This window comes from Pseudophryne corroboree, chromosome 7, assembly GCF_028390025.1.
Source record: "Pseudophryne corroboree isolate aPseCor3 chromosome 7, aPseCor3.hap2, whole genome shotgun sequence".
Lineage (NCBI taxonomy): Eukaryota > Metazoa > Chordata > Amphibia > Anura > Myobatrachidae > Pseudophryne > Pseudophryne corroboree.
In genome coordinates this window covers 236,266,631-236,279,059 of record NC_086450.1, presented here as the reverse complement: position 1 = coordinate 236,279,059, position 12,429 = coordinate 236,266,631, and the positions used below count along the sequence as shown (strand labels likewise).

The 12,429-nt window shown below is 50.5% G+C and overlaps 1 long non-coding RNA gene across 3 annotated transcripts in view; it reads right to left on the bottom strand.

The window, feature by feature from the left end:
- LOC134945026 (uncharacterized) overlaps positions 1-12,429 on the bottom strand; it is a 488,035-nt gene that overhangs the window by 460,848 nt on the left and 14,758 nt on the right. For all 3 annotated transcript variants that reach the window (XR_010182029.1, XR_010182028.1, XR_010182027.1), the window contains exon 5: positions 8,374-8,582. This is a non-coding gene — a long non-coding RNA (uncharacterized LOC134945026). The remainder of the gene's footprint in view (positions 1-8,373; positions 8,583-12,429) is intronic.

Sequence of the window (12,429 nt, the reverse complement as noted above, 5' to 3'; positions counted from 1 at the left end):
AGTGTCCTAAAAAATGCAGTTGTACCCAATGTCCACTTAACCACGGACATGTGGACAAGTGGAGCAGGGCAGGGTCAGGACTATATGACTGTGACAGCCCACTGGGTAGATGTATGGACTCCCGCCGCAAGAACAGCAGCGGTGGCACCAGTAGCAGCATCTCGCAAACGCCAACTCTTTCCTAGGCAGGCTACGCTTTGTATCACCGCTTTCCAGAATACGCACACAGCTGAAAACCTCTTACGGCAACTGAGGAAGATCATCGCGGAATGGCTTACCCCAATTGGACTCTCCTGTGGATTTGTGGCATCGGACAACGCCAGCAATATTGTGTGTGCATTAAATATGGGCAAATTCCAGCACGTCCCATGTTTTGCACATACCTTGAATTTGGTGGTGCAGAATTTTTTAAAAAACGACAGGGGCGTGCAAGAGATGCTGTCGGTGGCCAGAAAAATTGCGGGACACTTTCGGCGTACAGGCACCACGTACAGAAGACTGGAGCACCACCAAAAACTACTGAACCTGCCCTGCCATCATCTGAAGCAAGAAGTGGTAACGAGGTGGAATTCAACCCTCTATATGCTTCAGAGGTTGGAGGAGCAGCAAAAGGCCATTCAAGCCTATACAATTGAGCACGATATAGGAGATGGAATGCACCTGTCTCAAGTGCAGTGGAGAATGATTTCAACGTTGTGCAAGGTTCTGATGCCCTTTGAACTTGCCACACGTGAAGTCAGTTCAGACACTGCCAGCCTGAGTCAGGTCATTCCCCTCATCAGGCTTTTGCAGAAGAAGCTGGAGGCATTGAAGAAGGAGCTAGAAGGGAGCGATTCCGCTAGGCATGTGGGACTTGTGGATGCAGCCCTTAATTCGCTTAACAAGGATTCACGGGTGGTCAATCTGTTGAAATCAGAGCACTACATTTTGGCCACCGTGCTCGATCCTAGATTTAAAGCCTACCTTGGATCTCTCTTTCCGGCAGACACAGGTCTGCTGGGGTTGAAAGACCTGCTGGTGACAAAATTGTCAAGTCAAGCGGAACGCGACCTGTCAACATCTCCTCCTTCACATTCTCCCGCAACTGGGGGTGCGAGGAAAAGGCTCAGAATTCCGAGCCCACCCGCTGGCGGTGATGCAGGGCAGTCTGGAGCGACTGCTGATGCTGACATCTGGTCCGGACTGAAGGACCTGACAACGATTACGGACATGTCGTTTACTGTCACTGCATATGATTCTCTCAACATTGATAGAATGGTTGAGGATTATATGAGTGACCGCATCCAAGTAGGCACGTCACACAGTCCGTACTTATACTGGCAGGAAAAAGAGGCAATTTGGAGGCCCTTGCACAAACTGGCTTTATTCTACCTAAGTTGCCTTCCCACAAGTGTGTACTCCGAAAGAGTGTTTAGTGCCGCCGCTCACCTTGTCAGCAATCGGCGTACGAGGTTACATCCAGAAAATGTGGAGAAGATGATGTTCATTAAAATGAATTATAATCAATTCCTCCGCGGAGACATTGACCAGCAGCAATTGCCTCCACAAAGTACACAGGGAGCTGAGATGGTGGATTCCAGTGGGGACGAATTGATAATCTGTGAGGAGGGGGATGTACACGGTGATATATCGGAGGGTGAAGATGAGGTGGACATCTTGCCTCTGTAGAGCCAGTTTGTGCAAGGAGAGATTAATTGCTTCTTTTTTGGGGGGGGTCCAAACCAACCCGTCATATCAGTCACAGTCGTGTGGCAGACCCTGTCACTGAAATGATGGGTTGGTTAAAGTGTGCATGTCCTGTTTTGTTTATACAACATAAGGGTGGGTGGGAGGGCCCAAGGACAATTCCATCTTGCACCTCTTTTTTCTTTTCTTTTTCTTTGCATCATGTGCTGATTGGGGAGGGTTTTTTTGGAAGGGACATCCTGCGTGACACTGCAGTGCCACTCCTAGATGGGCCCGGTGTTTGTGTCGGCCACTAGGGTCGCTAATCTTACTCACACAGTCAGCTACCTCATTGCGCCTCTTTTTTTCTTTGCGTCATGTGCTGTTTGGGGAGGGTTTTTTGGAAGGGACATCCTGCGTGACACTGCAGTGCCACTCCTAGATGGGCCCGGTGTTTGTGTCGGCCACTAGGGTCGCTAATCTTACTCACACAGCTACCTCATTGCGCCTCTTTTTTTCTTTGCGTCATGTGCTGTTTGGGGAGGGTTTTTTGGAAGGGACATCCTGCGTGACACTGCAGTGCCACTCCTAGATGGGCCCGGTGTTTGTGTCGGCCACTAGGGTCGCTAATCTTACTCACACAGCTACCTCATTGCGCCTCTTTTTTTCTTTGCGTCATGTGCTGTTTGGGGAGGGTTTTTTGGAAGGGACATCCTGCGTGACACTGCAGTGCCACTCCTAGATGGGCCCGGTGTTTGTGTCGGCCACTAGGGTCGCTAATCTTACTCACACAGCTACCTCATTGCGCCTCTTTTTTTCTTTGCGTCATGTGCTGTTTGGGGAGGGTTTTTTGGAAGGGCCATCCTGCGTGACACTGCAGTGCCACTCCTAGATGGGCCCGGTGTTTGTGTCGGCCACTAGGGTCGCTAATCTTACTCACACAGCTACCTCATTGCGCCTCTTTTTTTCTTTGCGTCATGTGCTGTTTGGGGAGGGTTTTTTGGAAGGGCCATCCTGCGTGACACTGCAGTGCCACTCCTAGATGGGCCCGGTGTTTGTGTCGGCCACTAGGGTCGCTAATCTTACTCACACAGCTACCTCATTGCGCCTCTTTTTTTCTTTGCGTCATGTGCTGTTTGGGGAGGGTTTTTTGGAAGGGACATCCTGCGTGACACTGCAGTGCCACTCCTAGATGGGCCCGGTGTTTGTGTCGGCCACTAGGGTCGCTTATCTTACTCACACAGCGACCTCGGTGCAAATTTTAGGACTAAAAATAATATTGTGAGGTGTGAGGTATTCAGAATAGACTGAAAATGAGTGGAAATTATGGTTTTTGAGGTTAATAATACTTTGGGATCAAAATGACCCCCAAATTCTATGATTTAAGCTGTTTTTTAGTGTTTTTTGAAAAAAACACCCGAATCCAAAACACACCCGAATCCGACAAAAAAAATTCGGTGAGGTTTTGCCAAAACGCGGTCGAACCCAAAACACGGCCGCGGAACCGAACCCAAAACCAAAACACAAAACCCGAAAAATTTCAGGCGCTCATCTCTAATGACCGTGCATGCAAAATTGAAAAGACCGAGAAGGGATTGGCACTGGCGCAAGGTAACCTTGCCACCTGCCAATGCCCTCTCAATACACACACGCAACTTGGCAACTTTGTCTAAGGGCAATCGGCAGCATCCCGCCTCAGTATCCAGTTCGATGCCTAGATACGAGAGGCGGGTGCAAGGACCCTCACATTTATCCGGAGCGATTGGTACCCCGAACTCGGAAAAAAGTGCTTTAAGGAGAAGAGCAGCCGAGCACACCTGTCCGAGCCGCAAGGCCCGATGCACAGGAAATCGTCCAGATAATGTGCGACTCCCGGTTCCCCCGTCCCAGCGCAAACGCACCAATGGAGAAATGAACTAAAAGCCTCGAAAAAAGCACAGGAGACTGAGCAACCCATGGGTAGGCATTTGTCGATGTAAAAACCGTCGTCCAGCCTAAAGCCCATGAAACGAAACGAATCAGGGTGCAATGGCAAAAGACGAAATGCAGATTCCACATCAACTTTACCCAATAACGCATGGGGGCCCGCCGCTCGGACTAATTTCAAAGCATCATCAAACGATTGATACGTAACCGAGGATAGCGCCTCGGGGATCGCATCGTTAACAGACGCGCCATGGGGGTAAGACAGGTGCTGGATTAGCCTAAATTTGCCAGGAGTTTTCTTAGGGACCACTCCAACTGGGGATAAAACCAAATTTGGCAAAGGGGGTGCAGCGAAGGGGCCGGCCATGCGTCCCAGCTGCACTTCCTTGGCCACTTTACCCTGCAGAACGAGGGGAAGCTCTCTGGCCGAGCGCAAGTTCCGAGGAGCTGAGTAAGGGACCTCGCCGCTAATGGGGAGGCGAAATCCCTCGGTAAAACCTTCCAGCAAAAATTGGGCCTGAGGGCGAAGTGGGTACCAAGTAAGCCATTTGCGCATGGCGTCCAGCCGAACAGGGGAGGGGGCTTTACTGAGCACTAGTAACGCCGGGGGATCTGCCACCCGGACCCGCACCGGCAGGCTTGGGACATTCCTTAGCCGGGTGGGAAGCTCCGCAGCGCAGGCAGCTGTGCCGGAAGTGACATTTGGACCCAGATCCGCAATTGCCGTTGTTAAAGGCAAAACAACGACCTTTGGACCCTCGTCCCGCGGTGGCCCGAAAGGAGCCCCTAGCGGACGTGCTAACGGGCTGGGCCGCAGAGGCTTCCGGAAGCTCGAGGGAGCCCTCCGTAACCTCAAGCCATACTTTCACATCTTTGACACCGAAAGCCAGGAAATGAAGACCGTGCTGTTTACGCCTGAACTCCGTGTCGTACCGAAGCCAGGCGAGAGGCCTGTTAGAGAGGAATAGACCATGAATCATGTGCAGGTAGCGCACGATGTTCATGGCCTCTTCCGGGAGAGTCTCCAGGTAACAGGCTGCGAATGTGTAGAACCCCTTGAGCCAGATAACATAGGACCTATATGCGTCCTCACCTATCCCACTCTTTTTCTTGGCCGCCACCAAAGCCTTGCGGGACTTGGATGTTAATGCGAAGACATCCACGTAAGATCCGCTATCTATACGATCCCGTATCCGTGGGCGGAGACCCCGCATAACCTTGGTGTATGGGCAACGCACGACGTCGCTGGGGCTGCCCTCTTCCGGACTGCTGCTACTGCTACCATGCCTTCGGCGGCGCGATCGCTTACTGCGCTTGTGGGAACGCCCGTGCCTATGCCGTTTACCCTTGACAACCTTCGCCTGATCTTTGCCCCTGGCAGTCTCGGCCCCGGCACCCTGCTGACCCAAAACACCATTACCATTAGCCTCACCGGATGGGGATGCCTGGGAGGCCCGTCTCGTGGCAGTCGATGCAGAAGACTGGTCGCTGTCGCTGGAATCACTCTCCGGCATGTCCACCGGATCTGCAACAGTAGAGGGAACAGAAAGTGCCAGCGAAGAGCCTGGCAAGTGGTTAAGTGCAGGCGCCTGTGCAGCGGACCCAGTGGAAACAAGCGGCTGCTGACCTGCCGCAGAAGGGGGAGCGGCGCATAACGACGTCAGCTGAGCGACCAGTGGGGTGAGTGCAGACCGCAAGTCACCGAACTGGCCCGCCGAGCCACTTGAAGATGACCGAGCCGTAAACAGGGGAGTAAGAATTCCTATAACCGAGACCAGCAGTGCAGAAACTGCCGCCGTGTTCCCGTCCGCAGGAGCGGCCACTGTCGCAGGAGCAATAGGGAGGACCACGCTGCTGGTCGCAGGTGCGCCGGCGGCCAAAGGCCCCGCAGCACCAGCCGGATGCGCAGTACCTGAAGCTGTGCGTCTCGTCCTGCGCCCAGCGCCCACCCGGGACCGGCCAACAACCGCGAGGGGGCTGCCGACCGGACGGGGGGCACCTAATGCAGGGCGAGCATAAATCAATGCGGTCTCCCCCAGGCTGGGCGCAGCAGCACCGCGCCTCTCGGCACGCCGTGCCCGGGGGCTGCGTGGCGAGAAGAGCGCACGTGCCGCTGCCGGATGCACCCCGCGATCCCGTAGGGGCCTATCAGCGGGAATGGGTTGAACAGTATTGGGGGGAGACGAGCCCCTGGAGGCTGACAAAATATTCCCCCCAGTGGACTCGCCTTGCTCCCCACCAGCGGCCAGTGTCCGGGTGGTGCTGCGTGTGCCTCTGCGCCTGGAGGCTGTCGCAGCACCCCCAGGGGTAGTGTCCCCCTGTGTCCGCCCACGCGCCCCCGCCACCGGACCGTCCCGCGCGCCCTGCACGGCTGAGGGGGATGGGGCGGGAGAAGCGCCGTGTGTAGCCGCGATCCGCTGGAGCCCACGCGAGCGCGTCGCGGGACCTCCGGCGGAAGTAGCTCCCAGGCCGCCAGGGGAAGCACCCGCGGCAGCAGGCAGCAGGGCAGGGCTGAGGGACTGGCGGTGGCCCAGCGCGGAAGATACCGCTGACGCCGCACCAGACCCTGGGACTAGGTAGCGAGCAGGGGGATGCGCCCGTCTGCGTGGGCGAGCGGCCATTAGGAGAAGAATGAAAAAAGGTGATAGTGAGGGAATAAAAGAAAGAAGGGAGAATAAAGAGGCTAAAGAATAGATAGGAATTAGTGAAAAAAATAAAGCAGAGTGGAGAAAAAGGATTTTGGAGATAAGAAATTAAGTCAAAGAGCTACTCACACTCACAGGAGCATAGGTCCTTCTGCTGAAAAATCCTGAGAGAAAGAGACAGAAAGCATATCCTGTCTCACACAAAATGTCTGCTAGCTACTCCCTACACTCCCACTATTCTAATTAAGACCAACCCCCCAAGCCTATTAACTGTTAAGTAACCTAAACATTGTGTAAAGCCCATGCAATCCTAACAGCCTAGAATTTTACGCTCGCTTGCGCTATTCGCACGCGCTCTTCATTACCTGCTGCTTTACCTAATACATTGCTATGGATGATTTCTGACACTTCTAAGTTACATTTAATATGGCATGTTGCCCATAGTAACCAAACAACTTCATGCCATTATATTGTGTAAGGAGCCACAGACATGTTTGTTGTAGGAACAGCATTTATAGATAACCAACATGTTATGATTTTCTGGTTTTTACACATGCATAATAAATATTTGCTAAATATTATGCCAATAAATAACAACTTTCACACACCCACAATAATAAACACCCATTGGTGGTCATTCCGAATTGTTCTCTCGTTGCCGTTTTTCGCAACGGAGCGATTAGGTGGAAAATGCACATGGTACGCAGCGCGCATGCGTTCAGTAATTTAACACAAAACTTTGGAGATTTACACAAGCTCGAGCGACGTTTTTCAGTCGCTCGAGTGATCGTAGTGTGATTGACAGGAAGTGGATGTTTCTGGGCGGCAACTCAGCGTTTTCAGGGAGTGTGCTAAAAAAACGCAGGCGTGCCAGGTAAAAACGCAGGAGTGGCTGGAGAAACGGGGGAGTGGCTGGCCGAATGCAGGGCGTGTTTGTGACGTCAAACCAGGAACTAAACGGACTGAGGTGATCGCAATCTAGGAGTAGGTCTGGAGCTACTCAGAAACTGCAAGGAATTATTTAGTAGCAGTTCTGCTAATCTTTAATTCGCTATTCTGCTAAGCTAAGATACACTCCCAGAGGGCGGCGGCCTAGCGTTTGCAATGCTGCTAAAAGCAGCTAGCGAGCGAATAACTCGGAATGAGGGCCGAAGTGTATTTGTTAAAAATACTTTTTAATTTTATATAATTTACTGACTATAAAAAAAAAACATGGCAAAGCAACAAACACCTGCCAGTGCAGAAATTAGGGAGACAGAACCCAGTAGTCATGGCCACCCCATCTACTGGGCATCAAACACAAAAAGAGACTGGTGTCATGGCCCTGCCTGAGGATCATGCAGGTCAAATTGAGGAAGATTCTGGCCACAATACCCAAACACAACTATCCAGACCACAATATGAAGAGGAAGGTGGGACAAGTTCACAGGATAATGCATCACAGGCTAATACCAAAAACAGAACCCAGCAAACCCCATTCAGCATGAGGGAGTTTGGCATTCTGGTCCCACAAGCCATAGAAAATCCTTTTTGAACAGAAGAAACATGGGTGCTGGGAAATGTGTCCGCATCTGAAGAGAAATTACTTATTTTTCTGTAGTGGATGGTCACTGGTTGGTCTGCGAACTGACTTTCGAGGGCCCTGCCCAGTGGGATTTTGTTCCTGGGCAGGGGTAGGGGATGGTCTAGGTGTTGGAGGCTCCCTGACACTGTGGGCAAGAAGGTCAGCGATGGTGCCTGTAGTCCTTGTCCAACTGTGGTGTTTAATTGTTGGGCCGAGGAGGTGCGTTCAACCATACCTTGCCGAACACATGTGGTCAAATCATTGAGCCGAAAGGACATCTCATGTACCTCCCGGGTCATCACATCATGGAATTCGGTGTTAATAACTCCATGTCTGGCGATTTTGCCCACAATACCCGGGAGAGTGGGTTGGGTGGGGGGGCCAGTGTGTGGCTGGCCTGGTGGTATATCCTGCCCCACACTGGAGGTTTCGCTATCTCCCCCCACCTCAGCCTCCGCAAGATGCCCCTCCTGTGCTATGTTATGGTCAAATTCGTAATATGCGGATATAAACTTAGTATCAATTAACAAAATATGAACGAAAACACTTGACAATATATGTTAGGGAAGTTACCTGGCAAGTCATGTGTCCATAACATCTTAGGTGTGTCTGTGTCCATTTGTGACACACCTGCCACCTCCTCATAGGTCACACAGACCATCGTTCGCTCCTCTAGATCTGTATACTCCACAGTCTCAGGGGCTGGTCCTCCCCCTGTTGCCCTCAAAGCATTCCAGTTCGCAGCCCTTTTTTGCTTAAGGCGGGACTTGAAGTCTGCCCAACTACATATGTTTTTTGGATTTGGGTAAAGGAAAAGAAATGCATAGTAAGTTAATGTGAAGCATAGTTTAGGGACACATGTCATGGTTTTGGTTGCTATAGGCAACCTCACTTGGGCCAGTATTTACTATAAATCCGAGTTTGGCCGATTTGTGGGTTTTTTTCTAAGTCCCAATCCGGGAATTCACTAAGCACCAATCTCGGCAGTGTCTGGTCTATTCGTAATGGTTTGAATGACAACGTTCCGAAATACGAATGAATAGACCATTGGTCAAACGCGGCTGTTATTTCATAGAATACGGGAATTCACTATTCATTCATATTTGGGTGTTAGTCTCTGAGTGCTCAAGTGCAGGTCTGTTTTTTCCGATTCGTTAAAAAAAGCAGCAAAAAAATAGACCTGCATTTTCCAGTCGAGTTTGGATAACCATGCACGGATCAGTGAGATCTGTGCATGGTTATCTATGGGAAAGGGTCTGTTTAGTGTAAAATCTGAAAAAAAAATTGCGTGGGGTCCCCCCTCCTAAGCATAACCAGCCTCGGGCTCTTTGAGCCGGTCCTGGTTGAAAAAATATTGGGGAAAAAATGACAGGGGTTCCCCCATATTTCATCAACCAGCACCGGGCTCTGCGCCTGGTCCTGGTTCCAAAAATACGGGGAACTAAAAGCGTAGGGGTCCCCCGTATTTTTGAAACCAGCACCGGGCTCCACTAGCTGGGGAGATAATGCCACAGCCGGGGGACACTTTGATATCGGTCCCTGCGGCCGTGCCATTAAAACCCCAACTAGTTACCCCTGGCCGGGGTACCCTGGAGGAGTGGGGACCCCTTCAATCAAGGAGTCCCCCCCTCCAGCCACCCAAGGGCCAGGGGTGAAGCCCGAGGCTGTGTCCCCCATCCAAGGGCGGCGGATGGGGGGCTGATAGCCTTGTTTACAAAATGTGAATATTGTTTTTAGTAGCAGTACTACAAGTCCCAGCAAGCCTCCCCCGCAAGCTGGTACTTGGAGAACCAGAAGTACCAGCATGCGGTGGAAAACTGGGCCCACTGGTACCTGTAGTACAACTACTAAAAAATACCCCAATAAAAACAGGACACACACACCATGAAAGTACAACTTTATTACATACATGCACACCAACATACACACATACTTACCTATGTTCCCACGAGGCTCGGTCCTCTTCTCCATGTAGAATCCTAGGGGTACCTGTGTAAAAAATTATACTCACATAATCCAGGGTACCTTCTGTTCTTTGTATAATCCACGTACTTGGCAAAATAATAAAACGGAAACCCGACCAAGCACTGAAAGGGGCCCCATGTTTACACATGGGACCCCTTTCCCCGACTGCCAGGACCCCCCCTGACTCGTGTCAAAGAGGGTTCCTTCAGCCAATCAGGGAGCGCCACGTTGTGGCACTCTCCTGATTGGCTGTGTGCTCCTGTAGTGTCTGTCAGGCAGCACACGGCACAGATACAATGTAGCGCCTATGCGCTCCATTGTAGCCAATGGTGGGAACTTTGCGGTCAGCGGTGAGGTTACTTTCGGTCAACCGCTGACCGCAAAGTTCCCACCATTGGCTACAATGTATACATACATAGTTACATAGACATCTTCTCTTTATCAACCAGTCTATATTAGCAGCAGACACAGTACAGTGCGGTAGTTCACGGCTGTGGCTACCTCTGTGTCGGCACTCGGCAGCCCGTCCATAATTGTATATACCACCTAACCGTGGTTTTTTTTTCTTTCTTTATACATACATACTAGTTACGAGTATACTATCTCTTTATCAACCAGTCTATATATTAGCAGCAGACACAGTACAGTGCGGTAGTTCACGGCTGTGGCTACCTCTGTGTCGGCACTCGGCAGCCTGTCCATAATTGTATATACCACCTAACCGTGGTTTTTTTTTCTTTCTTTATACATACATACTAGTTACGAGTATACTATCTCTTTATCAACCAGTCTATATATTAGCAGCAGACACAGTACAGTGCGGTAGTTCACGGCTGTGGCTACCTCTGTGTCGGCACTCGGCAGCCCGTCCATAATTGTATATACCACCTAACCGTGGTTTTTTTTTCTTTCTTTATACATACATACTAGTTACGAGTATACTATCTCTTTATCAACCAGTCTATATATTAGCAGCAGACACAGTACAGTGCGGTAGTTCACGGCTGTGGCTACCTCTGTGTCGGCACTCGGCAGCCCGTCCATAATTGTATATACCACCTAACCGTGGTTTTTTTTTCTTTCTTTATACATACATACTAGTTACGAGTATACTATCTCTTTATCAACCAGTCTATATTAGCAGCAGACACAGTACAGTGCGGTAGTTCACGGCTGTGGCTACCTCTGTGTCGGCACTCGGCAGCCCGTCCATAATTGTATATACCACCTAACCGTGGTTTTTTTTTCTTTCTTTATACATACATACTAGTTACGAGTATACTATCTCTTTATCAACCAGTCTATATATTAGCAGCAGACACAGTACAGTGCGGTAGTTCACGGCTGTGGCTACCTCTGTGTCGGCACTCGGCAGCCCGTCCATAATTGTATATACCACCTAACCGTGGTTTTTTTTTCTTTCTTTATACATACATACTAGTTACGAGTATACTATCTCTTTATCAACCAGTCTATATATTAGCAGCAGACACAGTACAGTGCGGTAGTTCACGGCTGTGGCTACCTCTGTGTCGGCACTCGGCAGCCCGTCCATAATTGTATACTAGTATCCAATCCATCCATCTCCATTGTTTACCTGAGGTGCCTTTTAGTTGTGCCTATTAAAATATGGAGAACAAAAATGTTGAGGTTCCAAAATTAGGGAAAGATCAAGATCCACTTCCACCTCGTGCTGAAGCTGCTGCCACTAGTCATGGCCGAGACGATGAAATGCCAGCAACGTCGTCTGCCAAGGCCGATGCCCAATGTCATAGTACAGAGCATGTCAAATCCAAAACACCAAATATCAGTAAAAAAAGGACTCCAAAGCCTAAAATAAAATTGTCGGAGGAGAAGCGTAAACTTGCCAATATGCCATTTACCACACGGAGTGGCAAGGAACGGCTGAGGCCCTGGCCTATGTTCATGGCTAGTGGTTCAGCTTCACATGAGGATGGAAGCACTCAGCCTCTCGCTAGAAAAATGAAAAGACTCAAGCTGGCAAAAGCAGCACAGCAAAGAACTGTGCATTCTTCGAAATCCCAAATCCACAAGGAGAGTCCTATTGTGTCGGTAGCGATGCCTGACCTTCCCAACACTGGACGTGAAGAGCATGCGCCTTCCACCATTTGCACGCCCCCTGCAAGTGCTGGAAGGAGCACCCGCAGTCCAGTTCCTGATAGTCAGATTGAAGATGTCAGTGTTGAAGTACACCAGGATGAGGAGGATATGGGTGTTGCTGGCGCTGGGGAGGAAATTGACCAGGAGGATTCTGATGGTGAGGTGGTTTGTTTAAGTCAGGCACCCGGGGAGACACCTGTTGTCCGTGGGAGGAATATGGCCGTTGACATGCCAGGTGAAAATACCAAAAAAATCAGCTCTTCGGTGTGGAGGTATTTCACCAGAAATGCGGACAACAGGTGTCAAGCCGTGTGTTCCCTTTGTCAAGCTGTAATAAGTAGGGGTAAGGACGTTAACCACCTCGGAACATCCTCCCTTATACGTCACCTGCAGCGCATTCATAATAAGTCAGTGACAAGTTCAAAAACTTTGGGTGACAGCGGAAGCAGTCCACTGACCAGTAAATCCCTTCCTCTTGTAACCAAGCTCACGCAAACCACCCCACCAACTCCCTCAGTGTCAATTTCCTCCTTCCCCAGGAAT